Source organism: Macrobrachium nipponense, chromosome 2 (genome assembly GCF_015104395.2).
Source record: "Macrobrachium nipponense isolate FS-2020 chromosome 2, ASM1510439v2, whole genome shotgun sequence".
Lineage (NCBI taxonomy): Eukaryota > Metazoa > Arthropoda > Malacostraca > Decapoda > Palaemonidae > Macrobrachium > Macrobrachium nipponense.
In genome coordinates, this window is record NC_087201.1 from 137,878,429 (window position 1) to 137,898,605 (window position 20,177).

Consider the following 20,177-nt stretch of genomic DNA (forward strand, 5'->3'; position numbering starts at 1 on the left):
ACAATCAGAAATCAACTTGACTTGTTAAATCGCCCAAACACACAATAGAAAAAGCCATACATAAAGCAATGACCATTTTTTACAAACCCACAGAAAACAAAGAAAAGGAAAAATTCACAGACAAAATGCCTCATGTGGATAATTTATGAGAGATCACACAAACATTAGGCCACCCTAACCCTTTCGTCTTCACTTAATCGAATACATTGGGGAAATCCTTAATTAACGTTCAGCAGAAACAGTTTCTAAAGAGGTACGAGTCTATGAAATCACCTGTAGGGACTGTGATAGTCATACTATGGATTCACAATAAACTCTCTCTCATGTAACCTAAGGGATGCATGGACAGACGTACTTGCAGGGCCTGTTAATGTCCGAATAAGAAGTATGAGGAACGATCATAGTATACAGACAAAAGTAAAGCATTCACCATATGAAAAGTCTGCCTTTAGGGTTAATTACAGGTAAATGGTGCCATCGATTTCATCCTAGTAGTTTTTAATTCTTATGAACTGAAAGACACTCGTTTGACAGAGCAAGAATTCCCTTTGTTTACGCATTGACTTGAGCCTCGTCCTCTTGTTCACTAACTTTTTCCAACTATTACCACTTTCAACATACTGACTGGATAAATGAGAATTTTTTTATTGACAGAGAGAGCCAGGGAGAAACTGACTCAGTGGTTTACTGCTCTAAGCACTTATGACAGATATGAAATAAGAAGTAACATCAAAAACTATCAGATAAACCAATCTGGGCATGATGAAGTTCAAGAAACACAAAGAGCCCTAGTATGTAACAACAGACAATTTTCGCACGACTTCTGCAGCTTGTATTCATGATGCAGACATTTCACAATCACTTAATACTATCAGCACGAGCTGTAGGTATTTGTACACTTTAAAACGACGGGAAAGTAATTTGCTAAAAAAACCTTAAGTATTCTCACTTACTATGTGGGTTCAAATCCAATTACTGTGCTACACATCTGGATTCAAGGCTTTTAGTACCAGGAAACCCTAAAGATACATACATACTAAATACATACATACATACATACATACATGATTCCATACATGAATATACATTCATACATAGATACACAAACACATATTGACCACTTGTGTTCAACAAGTGGTCAATATCATGGTTAAATGTGGAAGCATGTGCCCTGAACTGAATATCAGTATATGCCCCCTCCCCCCCACCCCCACAAAAAAAAAAGGCATCTGGTTATAAAACTCTTTCAATCATAAACCAGGTGAATGAGAGATGATGGCGAGAGTAAACCAAAATTCCTGTCAAGTGAAATCTTCTGCCTCAACGCAACAAGAGATAGGAATCTTGACTAACAAATAAAAAAAATGCCCATTTCGAAGAACCTCCGAAAACTTGTGAAGATCCTTTCCCCAAGATTCTCCGAAATGCTTTAGAGAAATTCTTCTGAATCGAAACTAAAATTCGTTTAGAAAGTTGAGTGTATGAGGCAAGAAACGACGCTGTACGCACATCAACTGCAAGGATGGCAAAACCAAAGCTTTAAGGAGGTATCCCGCTTAAGATATACCATGGCCTTAGGTCATTTCCCATTCAAATGAGCTTCACTTACACTATCTACAAGCACTTCAAGAGTTCAGGCTTAGATGAGGTGCTTGTGGCTGCTGGTGTGATTACTGATGTGTCTGTAGACCAGGCTCTGCGTGACAAGCATTTCAAGCGTGGAGTACAATGCCTTAAACTGTTTTATGAAGCACTCTTGGAATAGGCTGTAAATAAAAGCAACTTCTCCAGAGATTGCACGAGCCCACTTCCATCCAGGATGTATCAGGAGCACACTCAAGAGCTTGCTGTGAGCCGTGAAATCCATGCACTCTTTGATAAAAGGAATAGTAGGTGAAGGACCAACAAATCAACTTCCAATTCAGTTATCTCTGTCCATGGCCAGGACATGCATATATAGAACTAGGGCGTCAGCAGGACTTTGGTTGCTTGCAGTTCTTAACCAGGGAATCAAAGATAGAGCATTCCTCATCAGACAGTGCCCAGGTACTTCAGGGTGTGATAGCTTCAAGTGGGATGTCGAGACAAAGCCCAGCTTCCAGACGGAGTAGTAGTAGAGGAAGCTAGCTGTGGGTCATCACCATGACCTAGCTATATTAGAGCGGTTGGCCAAGGTCATCGGACTTGGGTGTGACACCATTTCGATAGGGCGTAGTGCCACGGGCACAGGCTTGGGCAGAATGCGATTCGATGGGCCATGCCTTTATACCCGGTTATCGGGAGTCGCCGGAAATGTCTACCTGACATCTGTCAAAACAATGGCGATCTCCTTTGGTCCTTTCATTTCAGCCGATAATCCTCACAGGTAACTGGAATGGTCATTGAATGCCGGCAGAGAAGGAAATGGAAAGAAAGGATACAATGAAATGCTAAATTGGATAAAGAGATTTGGGTCAGTAGGTGGGAATGCAGTTGCGAGGTGGTAGAGCAGCAGGTGCGAAACACTGACAAAAAAAACTAAGGGGCTGATCCTCTGTCAACGACCCTCATGAAATTAGTCTGGGGACCAAAGCACAATGGCGGAAGGCGGCAGTAGTCACCCTGTTTCTTCTCAATCACAAAATCTGAGGTTGTTATCGTCGTAAGGCCGACGTCTGAATGTGACAAGGGAATGGCAGGCCATAAATCACTTGACATGAAATTACGATGACATTTACATGCTTTCATCTATGAGACATGGTTAAGGAAACAACAGAACAAAAGCAAAACAACAGAACAAATGCAAGGTAAAAAATATCGCAAGGTTCTAAAAAACATCAGAACAGCAAGGTTTTGCTTTTACTTTATTACTTTACATGAAGCAGTTACTTTTTCTTTCGGCTTCTATTATACTTCGAATTCTCTCTCATGACTGTAAGCAATCGCTTTTTTCATTCTTCATTGTTGTTGTGATAATCTAATATTACGGTGATAGTGGTGGTACAATGATTCAATCCAGTATCTATGATGATGATAAAATGATGCTATGGGATGACTGAATATGAAGTATGATCAAATGTCCTTCCGTAGTTTAGCCCCACAATACAAAACTTCCCCACTGAACATGCCCATTGTTTGTAACATATTTCACATTATAATAGAGTTATATATATAATAATATATAAGAATAAAATAATAAAATTATATATATAATATATATATATATATAATATAATTTGTTATATATTATATATCATAATATATAATAATATATATATATATAATATATAAAGATATATATATATATATATTACATAATATAAATATGATATATAACGTATATATAAGACATATATATATAATATAATATATATTATACTATTATATATATATAATATAATATATATAATTATATATTATACGATTCTATATATATATAATATATATATATTTAAATATATATAATATATAATATCTATATAAATATATATATATAATAATATATTATATATTATTATTATGTATATATATATATATCTATATATAATATATATATTATATATAGATATATATAGTATATATATATGATATATTATATATATATATATATATAATGCTTTATTTACACATCAAATATGGATTTTCTTGAATGTAAATAGACCATCTGATCAAACCTACACATCACAATTCTTTTTGGCATACTTCATCTTCTATTTTAGTAAGAGCAATATTAGAACTGTTTGGTCTCTTGGCAGAGTCAAAGCACTTTACCTTCTCCTTTGAGTCCTCGTTAGGGAAGCAATGGCTCCCTAAGCTATCCCGTAACCTGATCTTCCCGCGGAGGAGGCTATTTCCAAAACCTTTCTTCTAACTAAAAGCTCATCATTGGCCATTTTATTCAACATGTATTGTTCTTAGAAGTCATTGATTAATACATAATAATGGAATGTATTATTCCCGTAAAACTCCTTGATAGTAAAATAAAAATAATTGCTTCCGTTTCGCCCTTTTCTTTTTTCATGAGGTGATTTTCATCTTATCGTTCACGGAATCACAGTCGATGTGCCTGTTTTGTATCCATGTGAAAGCGAGCTCGTTAAAATCATGAGAAGCCTACTAAAATTAAGGTATAATATCATTTTCAATGTAACTCTAAGTAAAAAATAAAAAATCTTAGGAGTCAGGTAAACACCATCCCTTGCGGTGGTTTCAACTCCGCCCTTTATCTCTTTTTCCTGGTTTCCTTTGAGCCTGGCCTGGAAAAAATGTCTACTCCCCCTCCTTGCAGTTTTAATACATAAAAAAAAAAAAAAAAATAAGGCCTGATATTTGTATGTAATATCTCGGAAAAATGATGAAATGAAAACAAAAAATATATGATTTGACAGCTATTGGTACAACCCGAATTCGAGTTCCGTTTCATCCTCTCTCTCTCTCTCTCTCTCTCTCTCTCTCTCTCTCTCTCTCTCTCTCTCTCTCTCTTATTACAAATCATGTCTCAAAAAGAAAGAATCTTATTAAAGAAACCAGATATATGAAAACACGTAAAAGTAAATAGAGTACTTGACTTTTTTATATACCAACAACAAACACGCAATACAAAACCGATACCATAAAATTTTCCCCATACAAAATCCCCATCTTTTGTAATGGACAAAACAATAATACCATTAAAATGTCTACCACGCTTCATCCACTTCTATTATTCCGTTCTTGGGATTCTGCTAACACAAACAAATGCATAATGACCCAAGGGAAGATAAATTCTCAACTTTATTGGGGGAGATAAAGCCCAGTAAAAGAAAAGCGTTTCACCATCCGTTATTTCATTTGATTTTTTTCCATCCAAAAATTATTCTTAATTTCCGCTGCCATTACACATATTCAATCTTTCCATTTGTAATTTAATAATATTCGCAGATCGAGATAAAATTCTTATTACCTCTTGTAAAACTTAAAACAAAAAGTATACTGCATAGACATATTAAGATATAAACAATTTAACCGAGTTTACCCAACAGCATTCTAAGAATAACGATGTATATGTATGCAAATCAACCTTCACAAAATACATAGCCCGAAGTCATCCGTTTGCCTTCATAGCTGAACCATACATTTAAAGCATTAATTTCTGAAACTTCATCGAACACAGCAATCATTTCTTATAGCTGCACTTGCAGATGTAATTCAAGCTTATATCACCAGCTCTTGTTAATTCTCAGTTGTCTAAAATATATTTAGTATTCAACTGAAATATTTTCTCTTACAGGTGGAAGTCCCATTTCCTGAACATGTTTTCCCGATATGTCGAGGGAAGAGGAAATGCATAGTCACGTTGAATACATATCCATCCATTTCGTTCATCACTCAAACTAGAGATTTATACAAATCATACATTTTATTTCTGGTCCCCTGCACAGAATTAACAGAAAGAGGAAAAAATGCTTGCAAGGCTTTTGTGATCCGAGTCCCGGACTGAACTTTATCGAAATAATTTTCACGCTATACTGTTCCAGCACATTATTTTGATTGAAATCTGGAAGTTACATGTGCAAAGTTAACAAGAAAAGGTATTTCCTGAACATTTCCCTCTTCATTTATTCAGAAGCACTCTGAGAGTATTACAAGTACCCTGATGATCCTCAGTCAAAACCTCGCCAAGAATATTACAAATGACGAACTTTGGAGGATACCATTATGGTTCTTGAAAAGGAGATAACTCTGACGATTTTCCACTGACAAGATGTGTTTGATTAACACGAATACCCCAGTAGCAGGTACGTCCAGTAAAATGGTCACCTTGTGGAGTAAAATTGCCGAATATGAAGTCTGTATTTGTTACATCTCCCAAGTTATAATCAAAGTTAGCATTGTGCACAGGCAGACACCAAATTGTCACCAACATAACCAAGGGTAGGTTATTTACAGATCAACGGATGAACAAGCAATAAATCTCCCAGCATGCACATCTATGCAAGAAGTTCTAAGTTTGTATAAAGTTTGACCGAAATGGCTTCATTCATATGAGATGCAATGATGAGGTAAAGGTGACAAAAAATTGCATATGTGGATGTATGTATGTATGTATGTATGTATGTATGTATGTATGTATGTATGTATGTATGTATGTATGTATGTATGTATATATGATATATATATATATATATATATATATATGCATTCCATAATAGGAGTCATACGTACTTTTTGCAAAATACTGCATAATTCATAAACTTCATACTTTCAAAATACTATGGGGTGTGGTGTAATTAACACGAAAACTTACGTAGGCACCACATACACCAGATCATGATACATTACAATAAAATGTCACATATGGAACATTCAAACACTGAAAATTCAAACCATTTCCAAGGACCATAAGCTTAATAACACTGAACATGATTATAACAATCGAGAAGAAAATGAGAGTAACTTGAGAAACATCACACAGAAACTTTGATTTATGTTAGGAAACAAACTCCAGGACACACGACAGAATTCTTAAACAAGTAAAGCATCCACCACTTCATATCCACACCAGACTCCACATATATATGCCCCCATTCATAGCTATTACCGTGCTACTCTCTAGAAATTATTTTCATCAGTAATTACCGAATGCTTATATAGGCACACAAAGAACCATCACAACGTGTTATTCAGATTATAAACACGCCGATTAATATCGATAATATAACAATACCAGCACACGAACCGTCTACTCGGACTAAACGCTAAAGAAACAATTGGATTTTAATAATTGTTTTTTGCCTCTCGGTAGGTAAATAAAGAGACAACTGGCTCTGCGAGAGCGAATAAAAAGTATTTTAACAAAATATTGCGCATATAAATCACATGAATAGGCTAATGTTTGAAATGGGATGAAATATTGTTTTCCATGAGGCTGGCACCGAGAGAAGAAGGCCTTTTCACCCGGGCATTTAAATCCCTAATACGTTTCGTATGTAAGGCTGACCTGGGCTTGGCTAAGATAAGTAGTCCTTCCGGGGTACTGGTCGAGTGAGGTCACGCTGCTTGGAGTCAAATTCTAAAGTGAAATTTAGGAGAATACATCCAAGTGCTGGTGCATTTTAAGTGGCTCTATATGAATTTATGTGGACGAACAATTATTGAATTTGAAAAATAAGATTTAAAGAAGAAAAAGGCTGATAGAAGTTTTGTGTACAGTACCACACGTGCTTGCTCCTGGAAGAAGATGCCTTACAAGTGCTGCGTACCTAAATGTAAGGGTAATTACGACAACGGACCAAAAGTTAATATCTTCAGGTTTCCTGAAAATGAACAAGTGAAAGAGAAATGGCTAAGAAACATCAAGAGAGAAAATTTTCGTCCTACGGAGAATCATCGGGTATGCTGATAATTTGTTAAGCATATCTCTCTCTCTCTCTCTCTCTCTCTCTCTCTCTCTCTCTCTCTCTCTCTCTCTCTGCCTCTGCCTGTCCGTGTATCTGTCTACTTCATATATATATATATATTATAATATATATATTATATATATAGATATATATATATATATATGAAAGAAAGAGACGGACAGCACTTTTACTATTTTTATGGTAGGCATAGTTAAAACATTTTATTTATATATATATATATATATATATATATATATATATATATATATTATATATATAGTATGTATGTGATGTATGTGTTTGTGTGTATGTGTGCACTATGTGTTTATATGTATGTATATATCCAATTATATTACTTGTCAAATTATATTAATTTTGTTAGTAATATGTACTTGAATCGCAAAAATATGTAGCTATACAAATACAATTAATTGCAATATATGGGTAACAGGCTAGAATGAAACTTTATTTCAATTATTTTTTAGAATGATGAAAACTAATGCGTCCGTTTTTTGGAAATCTGACGGTTTCCTTCGGTAAAATAGATGGTCTTAGAAATTAACAATTTTTTTTTTCATGAAATAGTAGACACGTTTCCTGACTGTCGCATATCATTGTACTTGCAGGTTTGTGAACAGCATTTTCATCCTGATGATATTGTGAGGGAAACTTCTATTGTGGATGAAAAAACTGGGAGGAAAATTACTGCAAAATTAAAGCATCCATATGTTAAAGAAAATGCTGTTCCCACAGTGTTTCCAAACTATCCTCAATATTTGAACCTAAATGAACATCGAAGAGAGTCACCCGATTCTAAAAGACAAAGAATAGAAGAGACATCAGTCAAAGTAGCAATTGAAAGTAGCATATCAGATGCAAAGGCATACGAAACGCAAATTGGATTTAGGGATTTGCAAGATCTTTCGAGGAAACTTAAGCTGGATAAGTACTGGGACATAATTCATAAAGAACCTTATCTCTTGATCAGTCACATATCGCTTTCACCTTCTCCCAATATGATGATGTCTGTACTAATACATCCTGATAAATCTGTCCAGGCGTATATCGATAATGTGCCCGTACGTGAGTTGCATGACTATATCATTCCTTCTCATGTGCAAGATACAAATTCCATCGAAGTCATGTTACAAGAAATAAGAAAGTATGACAGACAAAATAACTCTTCCATAAACCCAGTTGCTATTATTCAATTAATTTTAACTTTTCTAATCACCATAATAGACCAACCATTCAAGCATTCAATGACTTTGAAATTTATCTTTGAGCAACTAAACTTGATGACTCAAAAGAGCATTCAGTATTCCACAGATCTTTTGGTTTCTTCATCTTTGCTATAAAATATTTCACCTCGAGCTTACAGATACTTTAGGGATAGAAGATGGTTAATTTTACCCAGTATGTCAACGATCAGGCGGGTTTTTATATCTAAGCAACTTAGTCCAGAAACAGAGCAGTATGATGATAATTTTCTTTCGTATATCAGGCAAAAATCAAAATCATTACAACCCACAGACAAAACTGTAACATTAATGATTGACGAGATCCATTTAAAGCCTTTTTTTGATTATAAGGGAGGTGCTGTAATAGGATCTGCATTTAACAGCAATGAAGCAGCAACCACTGCATATGCTTTCATGATAGGTGCTGTTCTATCAAAATTTCGAGATGTGGTACACATTATTCCGGTAAAAACTATAAAAGCAGAAACGCTAATCTAAGTTATAAAAAAAGTAATACTAGGGTTGGAAAAAATTGGATTGAAAGTAATCAGTGTCATTACTGATAATAATGCGATAAATGGAAAAGCGATGTCGCATTTTGCAACCCCACCAAAGCTGTCAATTGCCTACCCCCATCCAGCTGCAAAATGCAGACCTTTGTTTTTCTTGTTTGATAGTGTACACATACTGAAGTGTGTCAGAAATAACTGGTTGGGTCTCAAAGATGAATCCAAAACAATGGTATTTCCAAAATTTCCATTCAGCGAAATTTGTAGCGAACCAAATGTATCCTTTGCTCCCCGGAAATCATTAGAGGATTTGTATTTAGTAGAGTCAGAATTATTATTAAGACAATCTTATCAGTTAACAATAAAAGCATTGCGGCCATCGACATTTGAAAAACAAAACGTGAATTTAGTCCTAAAAATTTTTAATGAATATATTATTCAAGCAATGCGAAACATTGGAAAAGAGAAAAAATTGCCTAATTACAATGATACAACAAATTTTATAGAGATATTTTGGATTTGGTGGTCAATAGTTAATGTAAAGTCAATATTCAAAGGGAAAAGAATAAATAATGAATACTGTACCCCACTTACGTGTGATGAAAATGATAGAAAATACAATTTTCTGTTAAGATTTTTAGGCTGGTTAGATAATTGGGAGAAAATTCCAGGAAGGAAATGAACGAGGGAAACATTCACAGCATTAAAGCACACAACGTCGTATGCAATTGTAGAATTAACCCAATATTGTAAAGATGAGCTTAATCTGAGTTATATTCTTCCAGGAAAATTTCAAACAAATCATTTGGAATCCAGGTTTGGGGAATATCGACAACTTGCTGGGGGAAATTATAACATATCAGTTAGGCAAATGTTTGAATGCGAGAAAAAAAATTAGGAAAATGTCATTAATGAAAATGGTTTTACCATTCCAGGGAAAAGGTATCACACTAAAAAATTTTATTGAGATAAATTGGACGAACATGAGTAACTCTGAAATAGATGAATCTTCTGATATTGATATTAAGGTAACACAACATGACATTGAAGGATGTAATGGCGTTCTTCCTGTTATAACTTACTTAGCAGGTTACTGTTGTTACAGTGTAAATAAAAAAATGAAATGCAAATCATGCTTAGAGATTTTAACAAGAGCTGAAGTTACCAATGAAGAGAAAGACCAGGATTTGAGTTTAGACTATACAAAGGGTGTCAGCAGAGGGTCCTTGTTTTTCCCTGACAGCGCAACAATAAATATAGTGAGATACAACTACATAATTGTGAATAAACTCACTCAGAATGACACTTTCAAATCTTCAAGAAACCAGAGGCAGCTTGTTATGAATATCACTCTCGATATTCTGAAGGAAGATGATGCTCATTTCCATTTGGAAGAATGTGAGAATGGTCATCCATTAGAGAAAATAGAAAAGATGATTGTCTGGGCATCAACGAATTCTCTCTTAAATAACTATTGTCAGAAGGAAAATGACTATTCAAGCACAAAATCACAAGTATCTCAAGAAAAGAAGAGAAAACTGCAGACTTTAGCAAAGTAAGCGCGTAATTATTATTTCATTGCATGGTTCTAATACATACATTTATTTATATATATATATATATATATATTATATATATATATATATATATATATATATGTATATATATATATATATATATATATATATATTATATAATCACTGCAGACTAGGCCTATAGGGGAACTGCAGTATAAATATAAAAAACCCGCCATGCTAACTACCTCTGGGGTGGTGGGGAAACGTTAGCTAGTTAAATATATAATGTGTATGTATGTATGTATGTATGTATGTATGTATGTAAGAATGCATAAATACTTCAGGTAATGAGTTCCTCACAGAACTACAATGTCACCAGCCCGTCCCAGTGTTTCATAGCCAGGTCAGCCTACTTAGGACGACACGGCCATAGGGTGAAAAGGCCTTGTACTCTCGGTGGCCACGGCTCAGGCCTGTGAGAAGTGAATGGAACAGTCACTGCAGTATTGGCTGGCCGGAGGTTCTCTTTTCAGAACACTCAGAGTATTAAAAAAAAATTTTTCTTGAGTATACATATTAGGCGCCGTTCACACGAGGCGAAAACCGCGGCGGAATCCGTGCGGATGGAACCGCCTCGTGTAAACGGGGCTTTAAAAACAAGTATATCTCGAAACGCGCGGAATCCGGGCGATTAACAAATCAGCCAAGTTGAGTGTGAACACCCTTGGCTCTGTCATTGACTTTCCATCCGCGCGGCCGCCGTGTGGGAACAGGTAGCTCAGTGACTGGACGCTTCAGGGACTATTTGGACAAACAACTTTTCAAACAAAAGTTGGAAATCCTACTTAGTTCCCGTCATCCGTAGTGTTAATAACATACATCTGCAATAACAGGCTAGACACACACACACGTTTTTCTTTTTTTATATTGTTGGGTATTGGAACGGCATAGATGTTCAGATAAAGGTTAAAAAAAATTAAACAAGTGATTTTAAGGGGAGATGTAATGAATGTCTAGCATCACTAGCACATGCTTCATGTTCCAGCACTAAAGATTAATAGTTATTTTTCAGTTTACGGACATGGATATTACTTTGGTATCAATATAAAGTTATTTCTATGTGCTTGCAATGAAACTATAGAATAAAGTCTGAATGACAAGGAAATCATGTTATTTAAACAATTTGAGAGCATATGTTTAGTGAAATAAATCAGCCCGTCGCTCGTTTGTGTTTGGTTTGAGTAGCCTGTCTGATACAAACTCGAGTCTTCCGAGTGCTTGTGTGTATATTACCGATTCAATCCGGCATGCTTACGATCATATAAGAAGGGCGAGGGTTCTTTGTTTATATAGACATTCCAATGTTAATGAAAAAAAAAAAAAATCACAAAAAGCCAACAAAATCAGAATCTTGATTGTCAGCCAATCACGTGGTACTCGTAGCACGTTGCCACATTTGCCAAAACTTCACCCGTGAGTGGATAGATGAAATGCAACCAACTATAACTAGCATGGTCCTTTCCAAGGGTTTCATGAAATAATTTGATATAGAAGGCCCCAATGAGGACAAAATTGCCATACAATCGGTTCATTATAATTTCTTCCATAATAAGCACAGGATGTGTCCATCAACGCCAATCTTACAATTCTGAATGGTCACTTCCACACTAAACAATGATTAAACATCCAAACTGACCATAAGTGGAATCACGGCTTCTTTAATGCAGAAGGAATGAAATAAAGTATGAGTTTAATTCAGCCTTATAACCTATAGAATATGTGAAACAAACAAACAGCTAAGGCTATAACAAACTTACAAGATTAAAGGATTCCGCTTCTTTCATAAACTGCATGTATAAACATTCACAAGGAATAACCAGGGAGCAGTACTATACCTGTTCTGGCTTTTTCCGTCGGAGGTAATCACTCGACCACGGTTTTTTGGAGACTTGTAGGCTTATACACTATATATAGGCCACCAGTGTACAAGACATCAAAACATTACCACAAAGGCTAAGAAACCCGACAGCTAACCCAAACAATAGACCGATGACAACAACGATTTACGTTTTGCAAGTCAGACTTAAGGTACATCAACTAAGCCTACATTATGAGTCTACCATGACTACGCTGTTAAAGAGCCTCATACAAGTAGGGAAGGCGAAGAGAACAGAACAAGCGACATTTTTCTCGACACTATGGATTAGGGCATTGGAAACAAAGGCGGTTAACCCGACGACAATTTCCTATTTGAAGTGTTTAGACACCAAAAACCAGAACAACGATGTAAAATCGTGAAGATTATCGACGATTCATGATTTGCAGAGGCTAACTGCAAGTATGATGTGATTGCCTAAAAATTACTTGAAACAGAAAAAAGCAGTAAAAATTATTAAATTTAAAAAATTATATTGAAGGTAATCAAAAAGCACAGGTTATGGGACCTAATAAGTCCATGCACTATATTTGCGGCAAATGCACAAGACAATAAAAAAAAAAGGGGGGGAGGGGGGGTACAAAGTAATCAACGTGCCAATTACGGGCTTCCCAAAACCAAGAGCCAGTGCCGATAAGAGTATAGCTAAATCTTCACCAACAGAGCCAAGCCATGCAATGAGTACACATAACACAAAATATTATAAGACATAAGGAGAGAGAGAGAGAGAGAGAGAGAGAGAGAGAGAGAGAGAGAGAGAGGCGGGTTTCAACTACGAGAACCATAATTGTTTTTTTTTTCTTTTAGCTAATGTTAAGTACAAGATAAATTTTGTCTCAGCCCAAATATATCCCTTGATTTATCAAACTAGGTCTGTAAAGTCGTTGGAAATATCTAATATCTTTAACGTACTTTCTCGTATGCAATGTAAAACTGTCCTACGATATATATATATATATATAATATATATATTATAATATATATAGATATATATATATATATATATATATATATATACTGCTCCGTAAAACGAGATTATCTTTGTTTTTCGAATGCTGTTGGCGCATTGATTAAGTTATTACATATGAAATGATAAGAAATGAAACTAGGACTACTGACAAAACTTATTATCATCTTGAAAATAAGGATGAGATAGAAGGGAGTACAATGCCCTAAGAATTTTTCCGTCTGGTTGAATTTCCAATCCATTAAACCTTTAAATTTTTTTCCAGACAAATATAAATCGAGGCAAATAGAAATAAGTGTTTGTTCGAAACGTTTTCAAAGGATGGATCAGCATTACTGCTTAGAAACAAGTCATGCGCCTAAAATGTCGTAAAACCAGCCAGTGTTATAATGCGATACCCACTGTCAATTTTGTTTCCCCGTAACGTATGTTTTCTTGCCAATATAGTTTTAAGAATGAGTCTCATCATACTGCTGCGAGTTTTTAAGCGATAATGAAAAACGAGAAAACCTCGAAAATTCAGTGACTGCTGTTTTATAGTATAAACATACTTTAAATCGAGGGAGTCGGTAGCATAAATTACGACTACAGCTGTCATAAAAGTTACGAAGCAACAACTTACTATTAGAAGAACGTGGACTACTTTATGTTAGTCTATAGCAACGATGATAATTTGTCTACTTTATGACTGTATAGTCTTCCCCTCTCATCACCAGTAGATATTTGTTTGCATACTTTTTCATGAGTGTTTGTTTTTCTACAGAAAGCAAATATTAAAATACCATGCACCTGATAAACATGTCTAACTCATGAAAAACCAAACCAAAAGGCTATAATACCGACCATATACTAGGTACTACTGAAGTCGTCACTTTCTTATGGTCCACTTGAATTTGTTTATTTTTGCCAAAAATTGATCTTGTACAAGAAACCCACTAAAGAGTAAGGACTGTGCCTCACGTTTCCTTAATTGAAAACAAATTAAAAAGCACGCCCCAACGCTAAAGAAATGATGAAAGCAGAGAATGCCAGACCTCGGTATAATTTTCCTGTAACTTAGGCCTACACTAATAACAGTCGCATTTTTGTGTGCTTATTAAAAATCCTGCCTTTATACTTGACATATCACTGGCTTTAAACTACTATGAAAACCTATGATTCTGGAAATAAATTATTTTGATATTTAAAGGTTTTCTTTACTCAGAAGGGATGGAAGATTTACAAGCTTTTGCTTTTTTTTATGTTTATGACATTTACCATCCTACATTCATTGTTTTACATCCATCTGTATGGGTATGGTACTAAACGCTGTGACCCTATTATACATACACTGGTAGTTACCGAACCGGTGGGTTGCAGCAGTTCAGTTTTACCATAGTGATATGAAAAACACGATGTTTCCCATCATTCTTGGTTTTCATTACTAGAAATGAAATAATGAGGAGAGCTAAATTACGAGAACAAACGGAAACATGAACATAGGCCTATTAGGAACACTTACGCCGTTGCTGTCCAGACGAAGGGGGCCAGAGTAGATACGAGTTCATCAGCCGATGAGGTTATTCCCTTCCGCGTGGTTGAAGTACTTGCATTGCACACGGCCTCATCTTGATGAATTCCCAAACAGGGATTTTCAAGAGAAATAGAAGCATTGAAACATCCAGTCGGTCGGAACCCGACGACGACCTAATGAGTTTGGCTGGGGTGTGTATGGCTTAGCCTAGGTCTCGAAGCTCACTTTTTTTCTTCTTTCTTTCTTTCTTTTTACCCCTCATGACAGGAGGCGTGGAAAACTCTATGACAGTCTTGTTTTACTGCGTATGGTGTGTATAAGGGCAGATATAAAACACAAAAGGTGCACTGCTCTGAGCCAGGTTCTTCCAAATGAAATTCAATATACACAAATTTCAACGTCAGGTCTAGCTTTTGAAAAGCGGGTTGTGTAACACGATCCAACGCAGCGCATAACAAGTAGTCCATTAAACATCCAGTTTAACCGACGGAACGAAGCCTATTATTTTCTGGCAAAACAATACTCAGGTTTCACATTATCACACTTGATCTGCATGACGGCGATAACATTCTTCATCCACCCCATTCGACAGTTTCCTCTTCAGGCTTACAAACTATTCTGCTTTGTCTTAGTCATAAACTTACCGTTTTCACCATTCTTCAACGTTATCAACTTAATTTTTCACTTTATTACCAGCAGTTGACACGGCGGCCTAGACTATGGTAGTTGCGGTTTTTCTATGCAGTTTTACCTCCTGAACAAGAATTTTAAGTACTAGCCTATTTATTCGAACGACTGTAATTAACCCCGAGGGGCTCACTAAACACGGCGAAATACATTTGACGGCCCCAATTTCTGGTGGCTTCCATATTCGCGGGGACGAACGATGCGGAATGCTTATGTAAATATACCGTTGACGCCAAAATGCGTAGCATGCAATAGGTATGCATCTAAATTATTTTCTTGGTCAAAATAGTATTGTTAGCAACATTTTGGCAATCTTGGCAAATGTCTCTGCTGAAAAACCAGCTGATTTCGGATACTTCAGCACTTGGTTTGTCGAAAAAATCACACACTGCTCTTTCCTTGTTGATCTACCAAGATTACGTCACTGATAATAATAAACAGACAGCACGAAAGAAACACCATTACACGTTCAAAGTTACACAACGACTGTGCCACTATCAGTGACACACTGACGTCACCACGTACACGCTCTGTGATTGGTGAGCGTGTGTAAAGTTGCCGGCAATCGCCAAATAAAACAGAACGTCGGTGAATATATAATTTTGCCCAAGTCATTACCTCTATTTTCGATGGTCTGCAGTTTATTTAAGTTTCTAATTTCAATTCACGCTCAAATTTTGCAATATTTATGAACTGTGACCATCTGAATTAGGTAAGGTGCTGTTTGTTACTTTTTTTTTTTTTTAATAAACGCTTTGGATTAAGGTACTGCACGGGACTAAGCACTAATCCCTATATTATCTAATGCTAATGGCCTAGCTAGTTTGTTGGCTCGCTTAATTTCCTCTCTACACTTAGATGCATCATTCCATAGGCATAGACCCATAAGTATACTGACGACCGATTTCTAAATATTTGGACGCTTGATGAGACTGCCATAATTATTAACTGTCACTCATTTCAAAGCATCACTTTTCATAGTACAGATGAACGAGAGAAACAAGGGTCTTGTTCCTCCTTAACTTTGCGGAACAGTCTTCTGACCGTGTTGGCAATGCTGGCGGCATTACCACTATACAGTGTCGTATAACATTCTCTCTCTCTCTCTCTCTCTCTCTCTCTCTCTCTCTCTCTCGTCTTCTCTCTTCTCTCTCTCTCTCTCTCTTTAATTTCTCGAGTGTGGTTCACATATCTGCGAGTTTATCTCTTTATTAATATATGAGTAAAATGCATTAGTGTTTTATTTTTATGTCTGATGATAACCTATTATTAGTATTTGTCTGAAAGAATTAAAAGTAAAAAATGTTAGCAGAAACCTCTCTTGTTGTAGGTACCCCATCCCTGTTATTTTGTTATACCTACCTGTGAAGGTAAGATAGGTTCAGTTTTACAGTAGGAATGAACTACCAAGATAACTATAAGAGGACCACCAGCATCCAATAGTCATTTGTAGAACATCACTGATGAAATATATATAAGAAATCAAAGGGAAACCATCTGCGAAATGTATGTTTCAGGTGTAAGATGTCATCACTAAGGGAACGAAAATAGTAAGATATCACTTGGAATGTATAGATCCTAACCTAACTTTACCATACCTCACGCAGGGTGCACTCCTTCCCTGGTTAGGGGCTTCATATTATTGAACTCCTCTAACCCAACCTATGGTTTCTGGGGACTTCACTCCCAAAGATCGTCCCATGTCCCAATCTTCCTTCAGCACGGAAGGTTGGAGTAGAGGTTTGAGCAGGCACAGCCCTGGAAAGTGGTCTAGGTACTGGATTAACTTCCAGGGCATCTTATAAGCCTGGAAAAGCCTTTGAGGCAGGGGTGCTTCTGTTCACAAGAAGATATCCTGTTCATTAAGAGAACAGGATATCTATGGTAATATGCAATATCTCGAACAATACGCTATGTGATTACGTAAAGCTACAAGTTATAATTTTATGTAAAGCATAGGAAAATTATGAACCCAAATGCAATTTGGCTTATGTTGAGATCGGTAGAAATCTCGAAAAATGAATCGGGAAACACAAACGTGGTGGTGATGTAACACCCACACAGTGATAAGATTTCGACCACAGACTGAATGTCAAAGAATATCAATTCATAAACCAAAGCAATGCTATACAGGGCTGCTGCGGGAAGACGAAAGTTATCTTATCCTTCTGGGAAGCATTATATAAATGCGTCTGGTAAGATTGAGAACAAATAATCTAAGATCTCTGAGACTACTTAGGAAAGCTAAAAATCCACGTATTATCTTACATTCGTAGAATGTTTGCTACCTGACCTCCCTGTCTTATCCATGATTATGTCAAGCAGCTGGCCGAGTTCCTGTGGGCATTACAAGAGTTGAAAAAACTAGACCTCTTAGGATGGGAATTATGAGAGTTGGGGACGGGCGGGCGGCTGGAGATGAGTACTGATTTTTCCATTTTTACAGAAGAAAATAAACCATGGAAGGGACAATTGCGTTATCATGCTCTTGGTCACAAGGTTGAAGGAATTTTGTTCTCAGTTTAATGTACGAAGAGAGCGCTATATATCAAAGAGCTTCGTACATATAGTGTGAATATTATGTTAATCAGATTCGTAGTCTTTTGTCATGTAAAATACCCTGTCACGATTGTGGTCGTTACAAAAGTGACCTGTCTGCGTCAAAATAAAGAATTAGAATTGCCAATTAGCGCCTTACTCTTCTATCCATTTATGCATCAATAGTAAGTTTGGGGGATAACATTTGGTTTCTTGAGGTTGTCATTAATGTTAATTTTGCATTCTGTATTAAACTTTGGTTTGAACAATAGATTAGGAAGAGCAGAATCCGATATGTTTCAATGAGCAATCGTCCAGTTCATGAGCATCAGAGGCGACTTTTAATGAAGTATCTATTGTTGGTGTTCTTGCCGATTTGAATGAATGGTAAAATGAAAATCAGTCCTTCTCCTGTTGTTGGCAATTTCTGAAAAGATTTCGGTGCCAAGTACTGCGTAGAATGAGTACTATATTAATTCCTTATAAAAAAACTTCTAGTAATTATCCGTCATCTTCTTAATTTCGTAATGCTCATAAATGGAAATATTTGTTCTACTCTCATGATAAGAATAATTATTGTATGGAATGGAGTGATATAACATCTGAGAAATGCCAAAGATTAAGAACTGCTCACTTGAGAATATTATTTTGGTAAACTATACTCCGTTTTTTCCATCTGTCCACCCGCCTGTGGTGGTCGCGCATGGTAACACTGCGTCCCAGGCTTTAAATAGTTACGCTATGTGTAAGTTTCAGGTAAATAAAAGGATATCTGGGTGTACATTTGCAACTGAAAAGTGTTTTAATAATTTACTGTATGCGAATTACACCGTTAATATTCGAAATAGGATATTGTTATTATTGTTGAATGTAAGCTGCCTTTTCGGGGTGGCGAATGGAACAGCCAGACGCAAATTCCATTAAACAGATGCTAAACCAAGTTACGTCATATCGTATCTGGCTAAAACGCACTTTATAAAAATTGAAAGTATATGCTGATATACTTACGTGTAACGAAGTAATACGTAGCTTAGTAGCAGAGTAGGTGTGGTCCAATAAGTTGACATCTTGCCGTAGTGAACAAATCCTATTTCGAATATTAACGTGTAATTCGCATATAGTAAATTATTAAAACACTTATCAGTTGCAAATGTACACCCAGATACCTTTAATTACCTAAAACTTACACTTAGCGTACTATTTAAAGCCAGGGACGCAGTGTTACCATGCAAGAGCACCACAGGCGGGTGCATAGATGGAAAAAAAAAAAACAGAGTATAGGTGTTTTCCATCAGTGATTTACGATTAGAGGGCTATACACAGATTTTATATTTCATTAATCTTTCATCGTTGACTAGATAAAGATACAGTGTTGTTCTACATATCTCATTAGAACTCCCCTACAGTGAAATATTCGGATTTCTTCTACTTAATGAGGGTCAAAAGCCATTTCAGAGGTTCAAATCGAACAACGTACCTACAACCCATGACAACCACTAATCCCAATTTTCTTCAAATAGAATCAGTTTACTAGAAATATCAGCACCATCAAGTAGCTCACTTTTTTCTTTTGACTAAACTTCATACTGGAATTAAATATTGATATAATTATACAGGGTATGGGTATAGAACCTATTTTTATCATTTTTTACGAAATGATAATTATCCTTCCATTGCATCATAAGTATATAAGCTATGGAAAAGGCCCATCTAAAGTTCACCCGCAATGTTAGGAAGCGTAAAAAGTTCAATTAAAAATTCAATAGTTTATTTAGAAGCTTAAACTGGACCCAGCTCGTTCAAATACGAGACTAATTAGCTAAGATATGCTCACCTGTTGGAAAGGTCATGTTCGATTTGCTGATGAAATAACAATCCCCACCTAAACATTGGAGACATTAAAATGCTTGC

General features: G+C 35.9%; 1 protein-coding gene across 1 annotated transcript in view; it reads right to left on the bottom strand.

The window, feature by feature from the left end:
* The window catches only part of LOC135221028 (regulator of G-protein signaling 7-binding protein-like), a 1,347,771-nt gene extending 1,332,032 nt beyond the window's left edge, over positions 1-15,739 (bottom strand). The window contains exon 1 of the mRNA XM_064258752.1: positions 15,030-15,739. The gene's annotated coding sequence lies outside the window, so the exon portion shown is untranslated. The remainder of the gene's footprint in view (positions 1-15,029) is intronic.
* Positions 15,740-20,177: the final 4,438 nt, after the last annotated feature.